Consider the following 25,173-nt stretch of genomic DNA (forward strand, 5'->3'; position numbering starts at 1 on the left):
TAAACTGAAAATTAGATAAAGCCCTATAATTTAACAAATGTTTTATAAATACTGATTTTTAATGATAGATATTTCTGGGACACATCATTTTGACAAAGGAGAATATAAAAATGAGGTCTTTATTAAGACTATAGCCTATAGAAGTCTTTATTAAGAATTCTATGGTATGAAACCAATTTTACCATATATGTTAACTAGAATTTAAATGAAAATTTGAAAAAAAAAAAAAGAACCTTATGGGGTGTGTGTGTGTGTGTGTGTGTGTGTGTGTGTGTGTGTATTCACAAACTGTGAATCTGAAAAACTAAAAAACTAATAAAATCCATGATAGGTCAAAATTAAACCAAGTCTCAGGCAAATATAAAATGGTTCATAAAAAAGCTGTGGACTAAATTAGAGGAGAATTTTCTGATTAATATTTTAGACACAACTAATTCTCACTTGGTCAGTGGATAACATAGACTGTGGTGTTATAAAATCTATATCTGCTTCTTGAAGAACTACTAAGAAAAGAGATAAAGGAAATTTCTGCTTCCTAAGTTTATAGCAAAATTTCACATGTCTAAAGTATTAGAACAATTCAAGAGGTTTCAGAAACAAGCCAAAGGATAAAAAGCACTCTTGACCAGCCAAAACCTACAAATTTCATGTACTTCACATATTAAAGAGCTTTCTAGTGTGCTCTTATTTGAATGTGTATCCACAGGGCTGATTATTTTAGCTTCCTGCTCACAGAAGATAAGAAGCATCATATTTGGGAGGGAGGTTCAGTGGGGCACCCTCACAGGAAAAAGTCTGCCAGTCTTCACAGCTAGGAAATCAGAACTAGAAAAAGTTGACCTAAAAGCCCCAAAACAGTATTCGGCAGCTACTTAGTACAGTGGTAGACAGACTGAAGTACCCAAAAGGGCCTGGGAGGATTATCATATACAGGAGATGCTAAATATTCACTGAAATGAAGTGAACTGAATGATAACCTTGGACCATTGAAAAAAGTTTAGATTATGGTCAACATATGTCCCTTTAAAGAAAAGAAATGGAAATATTTTAGAAAAATTTTCACCTATAATAATACATATTTTTAAAGTTTTGGAGCTTATGATGGTATTGGGGGAATAGCCTCTAAGTGTTGGGAAAATTTTATTATCTAAAATCACCATTCGAAGATTCTAAAGATTGGAGGTTCTCCTATAGTACAAATATTTTCATAACCTCTTTTTCTGAGTGTAATCTTTAAACTTTTAAACTTAATAACTAATGTGGAAATATCATTGATTACTTGAGAAGCTCAAGTAATCATTTTCTCCTATTATAGAATCAAAAATAAAAATATTGTGTATTTAATTACATAATATAACATAATTTAATAAACTTGCCATAAATATTAACACATGTTATCATACTGTTTTAAAGTACATAAGGACTACATAATAGTTCTGTATAGACAAATTACCAGGACAGATAATAACACACACACAGATACACACACACACACACACACACACTCTTACACACACACCTTTCTTTCTTTCCTATTTTCCCTTCTTTCTTCCATACATATTTCTTATCAGGAGTTGGAGACAGAACAGAGTAAGAGCAGAAAATGAATGATTAAGAATTCTTAATTTCATAGTTTAGGAAGAGAAATGGAAATATAATTTAAAATAATAAAATGAGTGAATTATAACCTTCTAAAGATGTTATTACTGTTCTTAGTTTTCTCAAAAGTGTATTCTGAATTAAGTTAGTTCAGCAAAGCTACACTTGTTTCTTTCTGTAGGACATTTTAGAGTTTTTACCAGATTAATCTTATTTGCACTGTAGTTCTTCAAGAATATTGATTGCTACTAGGACACCTGGCGGTTAAGTGATAGTCCTTGACTTTGGCTCAGGTCATGATCTCAGGGTTCTTTCTAAGAGTGAGCCCTGTGTGGCACTGTGTGCTCAGTGTGGAGTATGCTTGAGATTCTCTTTCCCTCTCCTTTTGTTCCTCCTGCACATGCCCTCTCTCTCCAAAATAAATAAAACAGAATATTTTTATTTTTCTTAAATTTATTTGACTTTTGATAGTACATCCTTCAGAATTGGTGTTCCACAGAATACACATCGGGAAACACTGATGGGCACCATAGCAGATTTTTCAAAGGCTATGATTCTCACTTTCATTCTTTTAGTTCTGAAGACTGAATTCTAGAACACGTGGAGAACCTCTGATTTTGATTTTACAACTCACAAATGGTTATGATTCATGTTGTCTGTTGTTGAATCATAACCCCGGATGCCCCCACACTAGGCATTTAATATATATATATTTATGGAAATGGACAGTATTAAGTAAGTATCACATTAGCCCTCATATTAGTGATTCTTGATCACCAGTGGTACTGTTTTCCTCAAAAGAAGACACATTGGTAGAAAGTGCAAAGTAAACTTCAAGATCAAAACAGGAAAACAAAGGACACCTCGGTGGCTCAGTGGTTGAATGTCTGCCTTGGGCTCAGGGTATGATCCCAGGTTTGAGTCCTGCATCAGGTTCCCTGAGAGAGCCTGCTTCTCCCTCTGCCTGTGTCTCTGCCTCTCTCTCTGTGTCTCTCATGAATAAATAAAATCTTTAAAAAAACAAAATAGGAAACAAGACAAGAAAACAAATTGGGAGACAGTCAATGTATTAAAAAGACGAGTATATTGGGGCATCTGGGTGGTGCAGTTTTTTGGAATCTGACTCTTGGTTTCCACTGTGGTCTCCGAGTCATGGGATCAAGCCCTGTGTCCAGCTCCACAATCAGTGAGGAGTCTGCTTGAGACTCTCTGCCCCTCCCCACTGCTCTATGTCTTTCAGATAAATAAATAAATCTTAAAAAAAAAAAAGATGAGTATAGGTAGCACTTTTTTTAAAGATTTTATTTATTAATTTATTTGAGAGAGAGCGTATGGCTGTTGAGGTTGGGTGGAGGGAGAGGGAGAATCTCGAGCAGATTCCCTGCTGAGTGCTGAGCCTGACTTGGGGGCAAAGGAACACTGCTGCTCCATCTCATGACCTGAGCTGAAATCAAGAGTTGGATGCGCCCCTAGGTGGCGCTTCCTAATCAAAGTGATTGGTGTGATATATTTGGAATAAATTAACTATGTTCAAAAAAAATCAGAAGACTGATTAGAGAAAGCAAACTGGGCTATAAACCTTGTTAATATATCTGGAAATATTAAAGGGAGGTATGATTTGAAAGAAATCTTAGAATGAATAAAAGGAAGTATCAGCCTGTTTTAGCTTATTCCCTTTATTTTTATGTCATGTTCAAACAATTTTTGAGTTGTAATTAGTTGTCTTACATACAACTGATCAATAACAGGGAGAGGCTAAAGGATATAAACAACTTTAGCTCTCAAATCAGGTATAAGATGTCATCTACTGCAAATTAACAGGGGTATCCTGGTTTGAAAGGTAATTTTTTTTTTTTTTGGTAAATTTGGTTAGTATGGATTAGATTAAAAAACAACTATTTTTGAGCACCTGTGTTTGGGATATATATCTGCATCTATATTTACATACACACACATTCACATGTCATCTCATTATTCCTTACAGCTCTCATATGTGGTTAAGATTTTACATTTGATGGTAGTTCCCCTAATTAATCAGATATTAAGTGAGTACCTACTATGAACCAGGCATTATGGCAACAGTGACAGGTATAAAAATGAGCAAAAGCAGTTAGTCTCCAAATTCATGGGACTCTCAGTCCAGTGGAGGCAAATAGGACACTGAAGCACAGAGAATTTAAGAGCCAGTTTCTTTTCTATAATGTCAGTCATAGCTATAGCAACTTCTACCTCAATAATCACAGCATTCATCTCAAGGACCATGAGAATTCTTCAAACAATGAACCTGAGATTGAGAATATTTTAAAAATATGATTCAACTGCTTAGAAGGAACTTATTTTAGAAAAGAAACAACAAAAAAAAGGTCATTCCATTTTCTATTAAATTTAATTTCAAATAGTCTCTGCATACTTTATCTAATACAACTTATTGGCCTTGAAATGAAACTGCTGTTATAATATGCTTAGTGAATCCAGAAGTCAATCCATCACTGGTGTCTTAGTTTTGACAGCAACTCATTTTATAATTGAGGAAAACACATGGGTCTGCCTTTTCTGATGACAGTTTAGCTGAGCTGAAACTAAATTGAGTGTATGAAATACTTAATTTGGCATGGAGTGGGGGAGTCTAAATTCTTCCATAAGCATCAGAACTTCTCCCAGTCTTTATAATTCTAGGGAGGATCTTATTTCCAGATGCTCCTACTCTTTACTAAGGCATATGTATTTTTCAAAAAGTTTCTTGATTTTTGGGGTGCCTGGGTGGTGCAGTCAGTTAAGCATCTGACTGTTGGCTTTGCCTCAGGTCATGAGATCAAGCCCAACATTGCGCTCTATGGAGTCTGCTGAAGACTCTCTCTCCCCCTCTGCCCCTCCCTAACCCCCAGTTTGAACTCTCTAAAATCAATCAATCAATCAATCAATCAATCAATCTTTTTTTAAAGAAAAACTCTTGATTTTCTCCAAAGTTATAAAATACTAGAATGCTGGACTTTGCTTTGGATAACTGATTTTTTTCGGAAATACAAAAAATATTTTGTTTGGTTTTGGACTTTTAATGACATTAATGAGAAAACCAGAGAGTCTCAGGAAAGAAAAAGAGAAAAAAAAATCATTGAAATTAATTTATTTTTATTTAATTCATATATAGCTGACCTTATGAATGGTTGGCAACATATTAAGTCTACCAATTTCCTTCCTAGTGTAAAGATATAAAAGAGACAGAATTTTTAGATACTCTATCATTTTGGAATATAAAAGACAGATGAAAGTGTTAGAAATCTTAACATCTTTATTCATTTATTATTTTTTGGAATACTTTGAGTTAAAGGATACTAGTTATCCCTTGCTTCTCATCTACCATTCCCTTCACAAAGGCTTTTATAAGAAATCATATTTAGTTACATGATTATTAATATGGGAATTATCAGAATCTCAGTATAAGAAAGCATCCTTAAAATGCCATATGTTGCCAAACACAAGATAATTGTTACTAAAATTCTTCACTTAAAATATCTCTAAATATTAAAATATTAAAACTTTCATTTAAAAAGTCACTCATACATTCATTCACTCAACCAGAAGCAGAATGCTTTGCAGAATAGAAATTGTCTCCATTCTATAGACTCTTGGATCTGTGAGGTCGTATCTCCGGGTAGAGACAGGGATAGCCTTTTGATCTAGAAGGAACTTTGCTTTAGCCACTAAACTTTTTGAACAGAATGCCAATGTCATCCTATCACTATTTCAACTAATATCCAAGGATTGCCAGGCCTCTCAATCAGCAGTCATAAAAACCAATGTTCCACAGTCCTAAGAAAATTTGCAACTATAAATATCAGGTATTTAGTTTAAAAATTTAAAACTGTGGAGAGGGAAGAGATAACACTGTAGCAGAATCAAAGGAATATGGGATCTAACTGGTTCTCTGTTAATTTTAAGCTATATCTTTTTATCAAGTTAATCTCTAGAAGAAAACAAGATTTCTAGTCAAGAAACACTGGGAAAGAGTTTTTAGGCTCTGCTCAATAGATCTATCAATAGATCAATATGTACCTGGTTCTGTGGAAAGAGAAACATTCCCCCAAAGGAAAACAAATTGCTAGGATTCATAATTCACCTACCTTTGCAGAAAATGTACCAAATATAGATATCCTTCTTATTAGTGAAGAGATCCAGAACACCAGGGAAAAGCCATTTGATGTTATGATGTGTCCTTTTATCCTTCTCATTATAATCACTCTTGGAAGCTTCAATCTTCTATTATTATTATGGACTACAAGCCCTGGTACCATGTCCGTGCCACAGAATCCTGGTTTTGTACTTCTAAAATTGTATATTTTGTTTCTATTTATTAACTCTGTTTTAAAATGAACAAAGACCTGGGGACTTCAAACAATGATTCAAAAGAAAAGCTCTCTCTGATGATCAACAGATCAACAGAATGATTCTCCCAAGATGTATGTAAAGCAACCTTTTGAGGGATGTCAGGTTTTCACCAAATACAACTGGAAGACCACTAACCCAAACTTGGTTGGATTCTCTGAAGTAAGCCCAATCCTTTCTAAACACAACTAACCATACTGTAGAACCTACACATACTTTTTCCCCCTTATACATACATACCTATGATAAAAGTTTAATTTATAAATTAGGCACAGTAAGACATCAATAACAATAATAATAAGAGAATAATTATAATAATATACTGTAATTAAAGTTACATGATGTCTCTCTCACAAAATATCTTATTGCACTATACTCATCCTTCTTCTTGTGATGATGTGAGAAGATAAAATGCCTACATGATGAGATGAAGTGAGGTGAATGATGTAGGCATTGTGATGTAGTATTAGGCTACTCTTGACTTTCTGATAATATGTCAGAAGGAAGATCATCTGCTTCTGGACTTGTGGCTGACCATAGGTAACTGAAACCACAGAAAGTGAAACTGCAGATAAGGGGGTGGGGAACTAGTGTAACAAGTCTTCTACTTCCCGAAATTCTAAAAGGCAAAATACATGGAAATAGCTATGAAAAGGTAGGTTTCTTTCAACAGCGTTTTCTTGACATATAAATATATTTAGTTATATGTCCTTTCCCTTGTTTCCCAGCCCTTCTCTCTCTCTCTCTCTCTCTCCCCCTCCCCCCAATTCGCTCACTCTTGTTTCCTGCCTTCCAGACAGAGTATACTATGGAAGTCAGTGTTGTGGGAAAATACAAACTGAGAAATCATAAAAGTGAAAGTTTACATCATTTGATCAAAAAGCAATACTTTACCAAAGGGAAAATTCCATCAAATGAAATGACACTCCAATCAGATGACTTACCTAAAAACAAGAGAGGGAGAAGAAAGTGAGAACCTGGTATCATACTCAATTCTTGATATACTAGATTCCATAAAGACATGGCAACTATCTTAACAATGGATGGACTGTCCAAAACAAACAGAAACTATACCAGGGCAGGAAATACCAATTCCTTCAGAAATGGTAATTAATGTTAGAAAGGAAATGGTAAATAGGGAGCAAAAGCAATGGGGAAAGGAAGTGGTATTTGCTTTCAATTCTCACATATATTTTTAAGAGGCCAGTTTTGAAAATGTGGACACATATGTGTATAAAGGCAGTAGCTAACCTGTGGCAGTGTAGGCATACCACTTTCTCTCTCAAGACCTCTGGCTACTGTCTTAAAGAGACTGTCAAAGCTGCAAACTCTCAAATATTTTCACCTCATATGACTGAAGAAAAAGGTGCCACTGTATCAAGTGCTACTGTAATTTCCTCTGTTGATTTTCTTTCCCTCTTAACACTTAGATACTTTGACTGTTTGCTTTTTTATTTTCTAAAGTGAACACTGATATTCATGAAAGGTGCCAGATTAACAACCAGGGGAAATTAAGAGCTTGCTGTATCAAGCGAAATGGCTCAGTGTAGTAGAGGTGACGAAAGTTTCTCCTACACTGTGCTTGCCTATATTCCTTAGCTCTGACCCACAGTCACCTCAGCTCTCCAGTCTTCATGGTCCATTAATGCCTTTGACTGTTCAGGTTGCTAATGTGGGCAAGAGACTTGTTCTTGCTTTTAATGCTATCAATATTATTACTAGTACTGTGAACACCAACTTCCTCACAGAAATTATTTGGAAATTTATATTAGCTGTTAGTTTAACAGGAGAATAAGCTGCACTGAAGAGGAATCTTATATTCTGAAGTAATATTGCAGGTTTCATTAATTTTTTTAAGCACAAGGCAAAGTCTTGAGTGGTCAAGTTGAAGCAAGCCTTGCTTACTACAATCCCTGCACTCAAATCTGAATTCACATTCAGGGACATTCAATATTTAATGGTCATAGATCTTTTATTTTTTTCCTTTTGAGTCTTCCATAAGCCAGTCAATTTTATTATTCATTAGTAACTATGGTAGAAGTCTGGTGGATGCTGAAGCTAAAACTTTCATAAATGAGATCTGAAAATCATTGTCAGTCAAATAGAGAAAAATATATCTTTCCTGTATTTATAGATAGGTATTCCAGGTTTCTGAAAGGTCTGGGTACTCTGTAATTCTTAATCATTAATTAATCTCTCCTATGCTCAGGGATATCAGTTAAGTCGTTTTGGTTCAACTCTACGGATATCCAACAATTTTTTAGTATTGGTACTTTCTTTCTGTGCCCAAGCAAAAACAATAATCCTTTTCCTATCTAGAATTTTTAACAATAAGGGAAGCAAATCAAGCAAACACATTAAATATTAATGGAAAAATGAAGTAAGACACCGAATTTTGCTAACTAATAATTACTCAGTAATTATTTGGAAAGATCACAATATCAGTCTCACAATTGTTTCTTGTCTTTGGTATTGCACTTCCTTTTGACAAAGACTAAAGTCTCTGCAGCTAGAGTAAATTTCCATCTTGAAATGGCTAGCACTTCCTGTAATTTCTAATCTCTAGAAGTGCTGGAGAATGAGAATTGCAGGGTACCAATGACTGTAGCAACACATGGTAACAATTAGATGAAGGGTGCCCTGGCTGCATCTCACACGGAAATCTTGGAAAATTTTAGTTTGGGAACTTTGGCTGTTTTTTTCTTTGCCATGCACAACCTTTATCAAGTGAGTCCTTATGGTATTAAAACATTTGGCACTGGTTCAAGTCTATGCTATTGCTGGCAGGGGATCTAATTGGGAAGCAGGGGTGGAGTAGTTAACCTTTATCAGGAAAGACCTTAACTTTATGGAAAGGCTCTTTCCTCCCCACTGCTTAAGCAGCTTTACCGAAAGACTTAAACCCAGATGTGAGAACAGAGATTATCTTCAAGAGCAGCAGCTATGTATTGTAATTATGTTAGTACAAAGATCGAGAAGGTGGAAAATATTATGCTAACTTAGTAGATGAGAAGGGCAACACCCTTTATATAGGTCCCATGGCCAGGTTGTGCTGGGGAAACGAACTCCAACCCTTAATCACCAGGGAAGCCTTAGCTTCCCAAATTGCAAGAAAAATAGACCCTCACTACCTAGAAAACTAATAATCCCATGCTATGCAATAACCAGTGAGTGACAGGCCATGAGAATCTGCTCACCAACAGACACAAACAGACTTTTGCCTCTACTCCTTCAGTAGCCAGCTCTTGCCAATTCCCTGTTATCACCAGATGATAATACATCTATCTTTTAAAGATAAAATCTTTTCCAATGATTCCTGTCAGTCCTATATTATAACTCATAACAGTGACTGTCAAAGCAACAAGACCTATTTTGCCTATACAACACTCTAGCCTCCATCAGTGACGTACTTGTCTGATTTAAAGCACTTTGAAAGTTGGCATTGAATTGCAAATATAGCAATACCTGTATATATTCTGGGCCAATTCTAGGTTTCTCTGTGCCTTAGCTACCCAACTGAAAGAATATTTTGTCATTAATTCTCTTCTTTATTGCATTATGGACTTCTTATAACTGGACTATTACATCTTTTGTCATCTAATTACTCTCACTGTACTGCTTTTTGTGGTGGGAGATGTAATCAGCATGGATCTCCAGAATTTGATATTTCATACAAAATGGATCAGTGAACATGGTAAAAATCATTTTCATGGATGCGCCACTAAAGCTCTGTTCTACATGGCTTTCTAGTCAAATAAAAATTTAAGCAGTAAGATATTTTGATCTCAGTAAATGAAACATAAAAAAGGCTAAACCTGAGAGACTCAAATCATTGACTCAAATGGTCATGAGGGGAAAATAGGGAAAGTAATAAAGTCTTTTAGAGGAGAAAATGACAGGTGATTTTTCTCCTTTTCTTCCTGTTTCAAACATCTGACAAAAGGCTAATGAATACCAAGGACACAAGAAACGTTGCAAGTAAGGGAAAATTAGAGGCCACAAGATGGTGTAAATCTCATAAAAAAACATCAGGGGCAGCCCGGGTGGCTCAGTGGTTCAGCGCTGCCTTCAGCCCAGGACGCGATCCTGGAGACCCGGGATCAAGATCCACGTCCAGCTCCCTGCATGGAGCCTGCTTCTCCTCTGCCTGTGTCTCTACCTCTCTCTCTCTCTCTGTGTCTCTATGAATAAAGAAATAAAATCTTAAAAAAAGAAATCAGCTAAGGCACTAAGAAAGCCAGTAAATAAACACTGAAAGAATTGTGGAGATGGGGGCAGCCCGGGTGGCTCAGCGGTTTAGTGCCGCCTTCAGCTCAGGGCCTGATCCTGGAGACCCAGGATCGAGTCCCACATCAGGATCCCTACATGGAGCCTGCTTTTCCCTCTTCCTGTGTCTCTACCTCTCTTTCTCTGTATGTCTCTCATGAATCTTAAACAAAATCTTAAAAAGAATTGTGGAGATGAATATGCCCAGATTTTGGATAAAGAGTACACAAAACAAGACCAAACAAAAAGAGTTTAAAAAAAAAAAAATCTGTTTTTTTTTTTTTTTGGCAGGGGGTGAGGGAGAGAGAGAGAGAGAATCTTAAGCAGTCTCCACACCCAGTACAGAACCCTATGTGGGGCTTGATCTTACATGATCTCACCCTGAGATTGCCCTGAGACCATGACCTGAGCTGAGATCAAGAGTCAGATGCTTAACTAAATGAGCCATCCAGGAATCCCCAAAAAGTGATTTTTAAAAAACTCCTCATAATACATATTAGAGATAGCTCAATTTTAAGAGCTTGCAGGGGTTTAGTAATCCAATAATTCAATATGATGCATCACAGTCTACCTATCAAGAATGCTTGCTTACTTTGGATGACATGTTACAATTATTAATTTGGTTATCTGATTGAATACAGAGTCAGGAACATTTGCTCTTAGCTTTAATTTCTTAACTGAAGCAGCAAATTCTAAGAGTCACTGATGAGGGCTGAGTGCATCCCAAGTTGGAATTTTCTTACGGGAAGAGAAGATATAAGATAAACAAGCTGGATTCTCATCATTCCAAAGCTGAGTTTTAATAATATAAAAAGGGTAAAACTAAAACGTCTGGGATTTGAATGATGGATTCCATGACTATGTAGAGAAAATATTTTTTTTAAAGGAGCCTTTAGGGCACAAAATTACAGATGATCACCTCATGGAAAAGGGTGAAAGGTGGGACTAAAGTTTATTCCTCTGTGGGTAGTAGTGATGATTACGGGGAAGGAGGAAAGCAGTATGTTGGTGAAGTACATAACAGTATCAATCACAAAGGAATTTAGGGGTTATTTAAGAAATGACTTATACACAGAAACAATTCAAAGACAACAAAAACAAAATTTAAATAAGAACCGAAGAAAAAATGGGGGTTTGGGGGAGATTAGTTTGGGTTCGTTTCTGAAGTTACTTCAACAGGGGCAGTGGAATTGGAGCCAGTCTCTCTTATCGCCCTTACCCTTCAATTTCCCAAATACACCTACATTCCACACAGTTGATAACTACAACAAATGATTTCACCCAGACACCTATGGCTAAGCGCTTTCTGATTCTAAGGTGTTAGGTCTGTTTAGAACCCAGTAACCTTAACCTCTTCCTTTTTCTGTAAAGCTTCAACTCTATTTCATATCAATTTGCTTTTCTCTTTTCTACTATTCTTCATTCTAGATCTGGTATATACAGGTTGAAAAAGCAGTAGTAGAGGTGGCAATGAATGAGACACAGATGTCCTGTAGCAAAGGGACTGTCAGTACCAAGCAGCTGTATTTTGAAGGCAAGTAGAACAAAGGATTAGGATCTTCAAAGCCAAGGAAAGCTTCTTTCTATGTTTTCCCTTCCTTTTTCCTCTTTCCTTTCTTGGGAAATGAGAGAAATTTCACAAAACATACAGCCTTTCTCGAATTCATAACAGTCTCCTTTTTCTCACATCCAAGAGTTACTACTGCTAACATTTAATATGTACCTTGTTTTTATTTTTTCTCCTAAGAGCTCTGAAGGGGTTTATAAATTTTCATCAAACCAAATATGCCTGGCCATATTTTTGTTAATAAAATTTAACTTTAGAATGATGAAAATTTGATTTATTAAATGGTTACTTTTCTAGGATTTGGTTTATTATACCATACACACATTTCCTAATCCAATGACTCTTAAATTTTAGGCTTCATAAAAATCCTCAGGGTTGTTTATTAATATGCATATTATTTAGCCACATTGGATCATGGATTTATATTCATTTGGTCTAAGGTATGGCCTTCGAACCTACATTTTTAATAAGTACCCAAGGGAATTCTTATACAGTGGGATAGAGAGGCTGCACTGTGAGACTCTGTCCTAACCTGAGCACCCTAGTCTCCCAGATTCAACTTCTCCAAGGCAGCCTATTTCTTAGTGACAGTAGTCAAGCAGTCTCCTGTAGTTCACCCTGAATAGTAAGTCAAAAATACAAAGTGAGCAATCTGAGAGAAAGAAAATTATTACCAACAGGATTTCACTTCTAACAATGCAAGGTGCTATTAGCTACACAAATACAGGAAAGAAAGGGAGGTGCCTTGGTTTTAACTCCATTTCCTTGAATATGATGAGGCTTTTGTATTATGAATGAGTTGATTTTTCTATTCATGAGAGTTGAACTTTTACTGGCTCTCCATTTACAAATGCTGACTTCTGGTATTCTCTTCTGCAATCCAATGATAGCCTTGCAGAACCAGTCTTGATTTTCCAAACTGCAGGAAGATTAGAACCTAACTACTGAGAAAAGTAACAACTGCATTAAATCCAATATGGTGGGAGGATATGAGAAGCTGTTTGCCACAAGACATCAATAATTCTCCTTGCTTCTATTCCCTCAGAGGCTAGATCTTCTCCACCAGCACCAGTGGGGGAAATCTCAGATAAGCTCAGAAGCCAGAATTCTTCTTGATGACAACATGTGCCTCTGCTTTTAATCTCCTTATAAATAAATAACCTTATTTTTTATGTACTATTGTCACCAACCCCTTGTCCTCAGATCTCAATTCCCAGGCCTCTCTTTCTGCTGCCCCTTTCTTGGAGTCATGATATCCTGCTGACTCCTCTGATCCAATATTAGATGATGTTTAACTTTTAACTCCCTGTGTCTTGCTTCTGACTTTATGATTGATCACAAGTATTGTCTCGAGAATTACCTGTGACTAAATTCAATGAAACTTCCTTAATCCTCTAGCTCTCCCTACTACTTTGTTGGGTGATCTCATCACAATTTTCTTCTTGTTAATTTTCCTCCCTTGGTTTCAGTAATAACACAGTTCTCTTATGGGCATAGTAAGTATTTGATATGCTTGGTATTAGTCCTTCCAACCTGGCACAACAAACAGAAAATGGAAGATATGTTTAGTCCCCAATATATACAATATACACAGTTCAGTTCAACCTAACAAAATTTCCCTGGCTAATTTATGCAAGCCAATGTTAACCTATAGGAGCTGCATTTTACTTGGGGTTTAAGCTTTTCAATGACTATGTAAGGAAAAAAATCAAGTTGTGTCAAAATTACCTTGAAAATCCCCTAGGAGGAAAAAAAAAAAAGAAAAGAAAAGAAAAAAGAAAATCCCGTCGGAAGGTCCCATGCTAGAAGCCAACATACTATCTCTTAAGTAGGTATAACCCAGGTGGGCCGTTCCTCTGGCACAGGTACAGATTACTGTGTCTTTGGTTGAATACAAGAAGGAATAGCTGGCTTGTGTCTAGGATACATTTTGTACAAAATAGTACACTGAGCAAAGCAAGACGCTTACTCAGAGAACATGGAACAGACAAAGGCTGAGAAAAAAATCAATACACATTCCCTAACTCAAATTCACTCCTAGGTATGGATTCATTGAATATAACCAGAATAGACTTGTCTGTACAATGTTAATTATTATTCCTTTTGTTTTAATATTCATTTTCTAGGCCAGTGTAAATGAATTCATGCAAATTTAGTGTTTATATGATGCAATTCTACCATAGAACTTGCGTGGTTGTTTTTCAATAAATATGCATATACTTAAACTCTTGACTTCTAGTGCCCCAAGGATAAACAAAGAACTGAGACAGATATGATACCAAGTATTAAGATTAACCTGAGAGAAATGAACATTTTTCTTACAGAAATTCCTTGAGTACATAAATCAAAGACACATGTGTTGTAGTGGAAAAAGTACTATATTTGGCGTCAAGAGACCCAGATTCCACTCCCATTTCTGACACGTATTACCTAAGTGAACTGGGCCAGTGTTGTCATCTCTCAAATGGGTATAAGTAGTAACTGCTTTGAAGTTTACAAGAGAAAGTCACGTGAAAGCATGTGCCATAGTCACTGATGCAGGTAGGCACTTGTATAGGTTTGTTTGCTGTGAGCTGTTAAACTGAAGTTGAGAGACAAATTAGCCATATAAGGAAGAAAACTATCAGCATTGATAGTAGAGGGCACATAATAGGTTCTATGTATTCACTAAAGTAAGTTAAAGGAGATATCAAGTTGATCAAACCCGTACGTAATTTTCTTGTTCTAATATTCTTTTATTTTCTCCACATGGCCATTGGTACAAAGTCCACTTATGGCTTCATAAACATTGGCTTAAAACAAAAGTGCTTCTAATCAGATTTGGCAAGAAAAGGAGAGAAACATAGGGTGAGGTAAGTGTGAGGCTACAGCGCTGAATAACAGGGATGGCAGTGCCTCAGTACATGAGTCACACAGACACCGAGCAGTACACAGCTAGAGATAATTTGCAGGTAAATGCTGCACTAGCCATTACGTCATCTCTCCTCTGCCCTTTCTTCATCAATCATGTCGCCTGGAATCTGATGCAACCCAGCAAGAATGTCTGATTTACAGACAGCAGAGAGCCTCAGAACACACACATACTCATCAGAGAAAGCAGTATGAACCCAAACTGAAGTTTCTGGAATTTCCCTTTGTTTAAGTTGCCTTTTAGAGGGGAGGTCATATGGGTGGAATGTGTAACTATAGATTAAGCCATCTATCTAAAGGTCTAAGGACTAGGCTCTATCATTTTGGACAAGTCACTCCAGCTCTATAGGCCCCTTCTATATCTATACAATTAGATGATCTTCAAGGTCCCTCTCAGTTCTGCAATTTTATCATTAAAAATTCAGGCTAATCACACAGATACAATGAGCAGATAAACATTTAGTTGTACAAATCAGAAACAAAATCTTATTTATTCTCAGTTATATAGATCATTCAAATTTTCAGTTACCTCCTTCCTCACCCTGAATGTCTAGGAGGGTGTATAGCTGTGTACGAATCTTATGAAAGCAAGGAAAAAGTGGCAGGAAGCAACTGGTGGTTCTAGAAAACCTGAATGTTCATACCTGAGATTATAGGGATATTCTAAGTTATACAAGCTGAAAAGCAAATGCTCATCGGGATATAATATATTAATACTTATTTTCAGTAAGGGCAATGGTTTAAACAACAAGGCATTACGAGGGATGCAAAATGTAACACCAATTCCACAGGAAGAAGGGACTCATTAGAGACCAGTTCAGAGCAAAGAGGAGGTGGTCGGCCCCCAGCAAGTCTGACCTGTTATAATGCTTTCCACCTGTTATGGCAACACACCTTTCCAAAGCTGACTAATGCAAACGCTCAGAGACCTAGCACTGGAAGATTTGCGATGCAGTATACAGAGAGGCATGTTTCCAGCATAATTTGGGATTGGGGGAGACTAGCTAAACCCGGTGGAGATGAAAACCAGATGCCTTGTGGTCCTTCTCTCACAACCATGAGGTACCCAACCTTGCATGCTGAGTGGCACTGGTGGTGGGGTTCACCCCACAGCACCTGGAGCAGCATTCACCAAGGTGCCCAGCCCTTAATTGTTCAGCCAAATGATTTATAAAGCTTGGCAGCAAAGACAGGGCAGACTGGTTTAAATTCAAAGGATCCAACCTGCAAGTATTCTGAAACTCTTGGCCACATTTTTAATGAGCACTGTTCTCCTTGGGAGGGGAGAGAATAGATAGGGAGAAGATGTGACCTGCCTGACAAGAAAACGGGACCCGGCTAGATGGAACATGCTTCCCATCTCCTTCCCCGACTATCACTTACCAAGGCTTTGGCCGACCTCCTTCCTATTAAAAGCAATCAGACAAGTTACTTTCCACTCTTTCTTTAGTAATGTTAAATTCCTGAACCATCAACATATTCTTATACACTGGGCTCAATTGGTTTGTTCTGATTGCTTACTGATGGTTTAGTGCCTTTGATCAACTAGGGTAGGAATCAGCCAACTTTTTTCACAGAGAATAAGATAGTAGATATTTTAGATTTTGTAGACTATGTGGTTTCTTGTTGTTTGTTTTAGAGATTTTACTTTTTTTTTTTTTTTTGAGATTTTACTTATTTATTTGACAGAGAGAGAAAAAGGGTGTGTGTGCACAAGCAGGGGGAGCGGGAGAGGGAGAAAGCAGGCTCTACCTGTTCCCAGGACCCTGAGATCATGACCTGAGCCAAAGAGAGGCTTAACTGACTGAGCCACCCAGGCACCTTGACTGTATGGTTTCTAATGCAAATAACTCAACTCTACCACTATAGCACAAAAAGTAGCTATAGATTTTATGTAAACAAATAAGCCTTTGTTATGTAAACAAATAAGCCGTGTTGCAATAAAACTTTATTTATAAAAATAGGTGAAGGGTTGGATTTGGCCCGCATAATTTGCTGGCTGTTGAACTAGTCCATTTCCAAACTAGTACATTTCCAGGTAAAACACGATAGAGTAAGAAGGTACTACAAAATCTATCACCACTTAAAACAATTTAAATCTAAGCCACAATTTTGGGAGAACTAACTTCTGAAACAACTAATCTTCATTAATAGGCACAATAAGAATCAATTTTTGTAATGTGTATGTGAGTATGTATGTAAGGGTAAAATACAGGGTGATTCAAAAGAAGTGGAACACCTTAAAAAAAAATCTCTCAGTAACTACATTATCTTATGAAAGTATAGTTTGCACTAAATCATTAAGTTACCCTCACAGGTGTCTTGCCATAGGGCAACTCCAGGCTTTGACTACATGTTTATATACAACCTAGTTACTGTGAAATACACGTTTGAAAGTGCTCAATTCTGTTTTAACCAGCCTGTAGATTATTTGTGTGCACATTATAAAATACTTCAAATGATAAACACTAAATAACCAATGGTTATTCCTGGAGAATGGGGGGGGGGCTAGAAGTTTCACTTTCAGCAGTCTTATTTGAATTTTTTACTAGCATCTATTACTTTGTGAATAAAGAGGTTTTTGTTTTTCTGTTGTAAAGAAGTGTTATGGGTAGGCAATCTGTGGTGCTACAATTTAGAACTATGTCTTGACTTGAATCATCTACTGAGGCTTTCTGTAATTCTCTTCTAAACACAGCTTTCCTTGCTTTCAAACTTTCACCTGCTTTTACTCTTTCTCCCAACTACCTCCTCACCTCTGTTGATTCAGGCTAGCGGCAGTCACCCATATCCTTAGATTTACACTTCACATTCACTCAACAGGGGATGCCAATAAATATCTTATGAAGTTCCTAACCTAGAAGGAGGGTCAGATAATAAACTAGAAAAACATAAATACACAAGTTATCTTCAGAATGTGGTAAATTCTCTAAGTGGCAGGGTAATGGGTCTAAAGCCCTACTGAGAAAGTTACATTTAGGTACAGATCTTGAGAATAAGAAGGAAGCAGTCTTGTGAATTAAATTCCAGGCTAAGTGTAAAGTTGTCTGGTCTTGACTCTTGGTGTTTTCAATTCCTGGCTACACGTTAAAATCAACTGGGGCACTTTCAAAAAGTATTAATGCCTAGGAGCTGCTAGGAGACAGTAATTCTCTGAAGGTAGAGTCTGGTATTGATTGCTTTTCTTTTCTTTCCTTTTCCCTTTCCTTTCCTGTCCTGTTCTGTCCTTCTTTTTTCTTTCCTTTTCCTTCTATTTTTTCTCTTTTCTCTCTCTCTCTCTCTCTCTCTCTCTTTCTTTTTTTCTTTTCTTTTCTTTTCTTTTCTTTTCTTTTCTTTTCTTTTCTTTTCTTTTCTTTCTTTTTTTTTTTTTTTTTAGCCAGGACTGAGGATCTCTGTTCTAGTCTAGACACTTTTATATCAGCATAAACAGTCCTTCGGAGATTAGGGGGATGCATCTGTGGGTGAAACTGAACTGTAAAGTTTTAGAATGTGTGGGGCTTTTTTGTTTTAATCTAGTAGGATTAACTGAATGTATTGTTTGGTGAGGTGATGAAGCCCTGGGGATTCTCTCTTTACCGCTGAGCAAGAGACCATTGAAACACAGAGATCTTTTAATTGAGACTTTTTGCCTGAGCCTCTGGCAAGCTGTAAAGCAAATGAACCATCAAGTGACAGACTTCTCTGATGTATTTAGGAAAGGGCTGACTGAAAAGGCAAGGCCCTGAGCTCCTCCCTGACAGATTGAAAATTGGCTGAACAGATTGAAAATTGGCTGAACCACAAACAGAAGTTCCCATGGCAGATTTACCCTACATAGTGTTGTGAGGGTACACATGTTCTCATATTTATATACCTCCATCCACCCAATTCTAAATAAAGTTGGTAATAGATGATAGGGAAATTAAGGGTCACTGGAATTGCTGATAATCTAAATAATTTTAGACAGTTGTTGAAATTTATTTTTATTTATCCCTCCATCCATCCACCCATGATTCCAACATACATATACCATTGCACTCTACTTCCTGTTGTGATACAATGGATAAATATGCCTCCCATTCCAGTGGGAGAGAAATACAAGTAATAATCACATTAAAATGTGATATGTGCTATGAGACAGTGTTCTTCTACTTCCTCCTTATTATCCGTGTACCTTGCACTCTCTTCTATTGTGTAGCGCTTATTTCACTTTCTATTGTTTGCTTAAATATTTTTTTTTCAACTAGAGGTCCTTAAAACACAAGGACTATCTAATTCTGTATCTTCAATACCAAATACAATGAATGGCATAAAGTAAGCATTCCACAACTGTAAATTGACTCAAATAATAGATATATAGGAGGGGCATAGATATATAGTGGAAGAAGGCCTATAGGAGCGCCAGGGAAGGCTAGCTCATCTGTGATGAACCAAAGGATGACCCAAAACTTTGGTGGAGGTTTCCTCTGGGTGTGTAATTTAGACTTCGTCCCAAGGCAGTGGAGAACTACTCCTAAGTTTCTAAGCTGAAGGGAAAGGAAAGATGGTGTGATAGAATCAGATTTGGGTTTAAGAATCATCTCTCTGGAAGCATCATGGGAAGTGAAAGGGAGGGTGGGAGAGCAGTGAACCTGGGGGCGAGGAAGGTGGATAGGGAGGTTGTGATACAGCACTGCTGGCAAAGGTGGATCCAGAGCAATTCAGGATGTTAAGTGACAGGATGTAGCTGGCTGGACTTCATGGCATGTGTTTTGTACACTCATTTCAATTCTGAGCTCACCTATTTTTCTTGTGCTTATTTCTCTTTTGCTCAGATCTTCTCCTTTATCATCACTATAAGAGAAATTGTTCTGTCTGGTCCTATCATATATATTGTTGAGAAAACTTAAATCTTCTGTGAACCAACGGGGAGATATATGCATACCAATCAGTTAAATACAGCGGTCCAGAGAGAGAGAGAAGTTTGGGCTTCCGACAAAGATGACAGGAGAATGGTGGGATCATTAGCAAACACATGGACTAGTACAGAAAAGGGCTGGTTTGGGAGAAGAAAATGAGTTTCATTTGGGCATTCAAGAGGAACTGGGCAGGAAATCAGTTGGAAATATTGGCTGGAGCTCAGAAAGTGTGAGACACAGTTTTGAGAACTGGCAGCATTTATATCATTACTAAAGCCAGTAGTGTGCTATTAAGCTAGTGCTTAGAAAAAACAAACAAAAAACAAAAACCCAAAACTTCCCTGATTTACAGAATTTGCTGGTTTCTGTGGCATAAATGCTCCCACCGTGGCTAATTTCAAGCTACCAACATGACAGTCAATGAACAAAGAATTGAGAAGAGAAGTGCTTAACTGGTCCTTATGAGCTGACTCCAACACACCACTGGCTGAAGCCAAGAATGAACAAAATTAAGCGTGGACAAAATGAAGAGCAAAAGAGCTGGGAATAAAACTCTAGGAAGTATGGATATTTAAGAGGTGGAGAGAAGATGAGCCAGGGAAGGAGTTTGAGAAAAAACAGTCCTAGAAGTAGAGAGTAAAAGTGGTCCCAAAGGCAAGGAAAGAAATAATAAAAAATGGATAGAGTGATCCAGTGTTAAATGTTGTTGAAAGGTGAAGATAAATGAAGGGAGAAAGTGTACACTGAGTGTAACCATGAGGATGTTGGTGGTGACCTCTGTGGTGGGAGCCCAAGTGCCGGCTGAAGAATAAATGAGATGTGGACAGGGAGGATCCTACAGGAGGAAGTGTAGAACAGATATAGGGAAGGGGCTAAAGACAAACTGGGTGTGAAGAGGTGAAAAAAGGTTCTCCTCACCCCTACTCTTGTTAAGGGAAGAATAGACGTGTTTTTACATGAGTGGAAGGAGATGGTGGAGAGAAAAGAGGAGGTTGAAGACACACAGAAAAGAGGGTCGATCTGAAGGTGTTTGTCCTAGAGTAAATCAGCAATCACAGAATTAAGAATATAGATTACAGATGAAGTAGACTGACTTTGGATAGAAGAGGGAACACTTCTTTCTCTGGAAATGGGATACTAAGTGATTATCAGGCAGATTACTAGGTTTGAGCTTCATCTCTCCTTCATTAGCCCAAAGAAATCCCAGGAAGTTATGTGATCAAAAGGTATCTAGGAGATAAGAGGAATATGAGGATGACCAAAGGTCAATAGGAGCTATAAAAGATCAAAGCTCTACAGAGATGTGAAAATGCTGCATATTTCTCTTAGAAAAGTGGTATCACCCACAAATCCTACTTCCCATGGTAACTGACCATGCTTCGTAAATGTCTAATTCCAAAAATTCACATTCATTCATAAAATGTTGGTATACATGCATTTAAACACATGCAAAATGAATTAAAACTTATCCAGTTTAAAGACGTTTTCAGTACGCAACCCTGTAATTAGAAAAAGTCACAAGAAAATACTTTCAGATCCTAAATCTAGGAAAGATTTATCCTTGACAAATATGTATTATTTTATGGGACTAAGTAATTTTTTAGCTGGTAACAGATTCTGCTTATATTAAATACTTTTGGATGGGTCCAAAATGTTATCCTCAAATCTTAAAAGACAGCACACACTTCTGCAAGACAGATGTGAAAAAATACTCTTCGAGTAATGCAGTATGGTTCGGACTTTTTATAACTAACTGATTTCAATCTACAATCTAGCAAGAGCTTTGAATAACTGTTCTGAAAAATTTTATTCAACTTGATCTTGATGAGGAAAGCCAGAGCCCACTTTTTCAAAGTAATTTTCTTCAGAATACATTATGTTTAATTTACATTTTGATAAGCTTGTAATAAGGGAGTGGCTTATGAGTTAGGTTTCCAGATAATGGCATTTATGGGTTTTCAAAACTCTGTTACTTCACAGTATTTTTATTTTATCTTTCCATAAATATTCTCTAGTTTCATAGCTGTGTAGAAAGTTTTAAACTACTAATAAACCTATACTTCACTTCAGAAGAGGTAACAGTAAGGATTATGAAATATTCTTCTTTTGGGGAAGCACCTGCGTTATTTTCTTGCTGCCTACACACCCTTCTCTTACCTTTCTTTCCCCTCTTCCTCCACCTATCGTAGGAACTACAATTCTGGGGGTTCTGGGGAGCTGGGCCCTGTCAATTCTGAAAAAGTTCCCTAGGTATTCTGTTGTGTAGCTAAGTCTGAGAAACATTCTTGTATGAAAAAGAACAATGGACTCGGAAGACTTAAAACTTGCATTTGTCACTTCAAAGTGATGTGTGATTCATGTTCTCAATATACTTGTGAGGATTAAATAAGATAACATGTAAAATCACTTCATATATTTTTAATAATGGGAGTATTTCTTGGAATAATTATTATATTCCTAAATTTATTTCTAAAAAATCTCCCTGGGGACTTCTCTAAGGCTTTGGAGAGGTATATGCCCCTGCAAGTAGGTATCGCAATTCACAAATGGGTGGATCAGCCATTTGAAATGATCATACTTGTTTCTAATAAGAATATCCTCTCCTTAAATAAGAAATGGTCTGCTTATTTGTAAAAGAATGAGAATTTTCTGCTGCAAAACTAGCGAGTATATTAACTACTTTACGAGTGTTAACATGCGGTGAATGATTTTCTTTGTTTTGCATCAGAAAAGCTCCTGACTTCTAAGTGTCCTTTGCCCTATGGGAACTCATAGACCAAATTATGTGGGTCTCTTACTATTTGGAGGTATTTCCTGAGCACTCTTTTATTTTCAATACTCAAGTCTTTCTGCCTTTTATTTCTGACCATGGTTTAAGCTCCTGGAGGGAAGGGGCATGCTTTATACTTTTTTCAATTCCCCTCTGCTCGTAGAAGGAGTCAACCGATACCTACTTACTTGTTGGATAAAAATATGAAGGTACTAGTGTTTGCTTATCCACCCCTTCTTTATAGAATTCCAGAAAGAGAGTATCTTTTACAAATATGGATGCATGCTCGCATTTTTTTTCTTACTTTTTTGTTTTTTTCTCCCTTTGGGCATCTGATGGGGAATGAGTTTTCAACTCTGGCTGTATATCATAATTACACCAGAAAGCTCTGTAAAAATACTTATGCCAGGATAACACTCCCCAAATTATGATTTAATTGGTTTTAAGGGGAACATAAGCAACGGTATTTTTAAGAGCCTCATAAGTAATTCTAATTGTAGCCAGGACTAAGAATCTGTTGGAGCACCTAATAGGTTTTCAATAAATATTTGTTGATTGGAATCTGAGAGGAAGTATATATAACTGGGATTAGGGAATTGAACACTCCTTGTTCACTTAATTTTTTTTTTTTTACTTGAGTATGGCTAAGATACAATGTTATATCAGTTTCAGGTATATGATACAGTGATTCAACTTTTCTGTATTATGCTATGCTTACCACAAGTGTAGCTATCTGTAAACATATGACACCAATGCCTAACTTTTAACATTAATATATCGACAATATACTACAATATTTAAACATGATTACCTTACTCTTTGTACCTTAAATATTTTCTCCAGGAAAAGAGGAGACTAAATTGATGAGTATTTCTTAAAAACTTTGAGGATAACACTTGTACCATATAAAGATGTTTCTTTATGAAGACAGAGCAGCTTGTAGGAGCAAGGAAATGCAGGAACAGGAGGATTAAGAGAACAGGGTCACAGCTTGGACCAAGGAATGGAGTCAAGAGCTGGAGTCCATTGGAGAACCTGGCCAAAACACATGTTGTGGTATTGGGCTCCAGAAAAATGGGGGAGGGCACAGTAAATGGGTTACTAGACAGGAAGAGATTGTCTTTCTATCTGGGAGATTTTCCTGTTTCCTTATTCGAGTCCCCCTCCTACCCCTGTTTGTTGCTCAGAATCCTAGTCATGTGGCCTGGAGTTCCTGAGAACACAGAGCAGAACTAAGAAATGGAGTATATAAAGCAGGAATAAGAACACCTGGCTGTTAATTTCCAGGGCTTCATTTTGGACTTTGTGAGCTTTGGAGTCATAAACCTCACTTAAATTTATAGTTCATTTATCTCTAAGATAATAATACTCCCTTCATACATTTATTATGAGATCCAAACAAGATAATGTATATGAAAGTGTTCTACGAGGTGAGAATCACTAGCTAAACATTAAGCTAGTTTACTCTGATTTTAGACTGAAGAGTTTGTTGAGAAAAAACAACTAATTTTTCCTTTGTCATCCATGAGAGAATGTACCTGCTCTAAAGGGTAGATACCTTTAGTTATACCACACTTCTGACAATTCCATATAGATATTTGGAAACACAGAGAGTTCCCAATTACTTGGTACTCGGAAACAAGTTTTAATAGACATATCAAGATAGAAGCCAGGGGAATGAAGGCACTGGTCAGATTTAGGACCAAGGCAGAAATCACAAAATGGAAGAACTGGTCTCAAGAACAACTGGCCAATGGTGGGAATTAATGCGTTATTATAACAGGTATTTCTGTAAAAACTATAAAGGCAGTCCAGACAATTACAGTTTTCCATATTTAGAGGAAGTAAATAGAATTATTTTTTTGTTTGTATCACATAGTTGCCAGTCAGAATTGTATTAAAAATGTGCAATATGACTTTAGAAATTGCTTTTAATTTACTTAAAGATAGATGTGTGTTTGTTTGTTTGTTTATTTATTTATTTATTTTCAAGAAAGAGAGAGAAAGCACAAGCTGAAGGAGGAGCAGAGGGAGAGGGACAAAGAGACTCCACTCTGAGCGAGGAGCTGGTTGTGGGGCTTGATCCGATAACCCTGAGATCATGACCTGAGCAGAAACCAAGAGTCAAGACACTTAACCGACTGAGCTACCCAGGTGCCCCTAGAAATGTCTTTTAAAAGAAAGCTTTCCTTATAAGAATAATTCAGAAGACTGAAATTTCAGACTTCCAAAAGAAAGTATGGTTTGGATTAAAATCAAAGATTTCACAATAATTCTTTTAGTTTTTATTCATTTATTATAGAATAAAAAAGTTGTTGAAAGAGAACAAGTAAAAACAAGATTATTATGAAGCATGTATTGACCAACAATGAGATTACAGCTTATCTTTGCATTCTAGTGTACTAGCTAGCTCTCTTTTTATTTTGATTTAATTAGCAAAAGATAGCTATTTCTCAGAAACAGAATAATGGCCTGGAAGAACACCAGCCTCAAAATCTTTCAAGACTCCAACAGGATGTGAGATTGGCAGCTCTGTTTTAAAATTATGTGCATTATCGTTTGCCAGATCAAGTTAATGAAATGTTTACTGCTAGAGTGCTATTTTTAAGTTGACAAAAGCATTTTTACTGACTTGCTCATTGGACATATGTATGCAATTTAAAATGGAATTTCAAGATACTTTTATTACATGCACCCATGAAGAAAATAACTGAGGTCTTAAGATGGTATTAAACTAATTCTGAATTTTTTTTTTTAAGATTTTATTTTTACATAATCTCTACACCCAACGTGGGGCTTGA

At 36.7% G+C, this 25,173-nt stretch overlaps 2 protein-coding genes across 7 annotated transcripts in view; one reads left to right on the top strand and one right to left on the bottom strand.

The window, feature by feature from the left end:
- The window catches only part of CMSS1 (cms1 ribosomal small subunit homolog), a 372,389-nt gene that overhangs the window by 168,514 nt on the left and 178,702 nt on the right, over nt 1–25,173 (bottom strand). Inside the window, exon 1 of one of the 6 annotated variants that reach the window (XM_055315907.1) lies at nt 6,877–6,910. The exons of the other annotated variants lie outside the window; for them this stretch is intronic. The gene's annotated coding sequence lies outside the window, so the exon portion shown is untranslated. Of the gene's footprint in view, nt 1–6,876; nt 6,911–25,173 lie in introns of those variants that run through there. 6 annotated transcript variants of the gene reach the window in all.
- Nucleotides 1–25,173, top strand: part of FILIP1L (filamin A interacting protein 1 like) — a 273,763-nt gene that overhangs the window by 80,878 nt on the left and 167,712 nt on the right. The gene's annotated exons all lie outside the window — the stretch shown is intronic.

Source organism: Nyctereutes procyonoides, unplaced genomic scaffold (genome assembly GCF_905146905.1).
Source record: "Nyctereutes procyonoides isolate TBG_1078 unplaced genomic scaffold, NYPRO_anot_genome, whole genome shotgun sequence".
In the NCBI taxonomy this organism is placed as follows: Eukaryota; Metazoa; Chordata; class Mammalia; order Carnivora; family Canidae; genus Nyctereutes; species Nyctereutes procyonoides.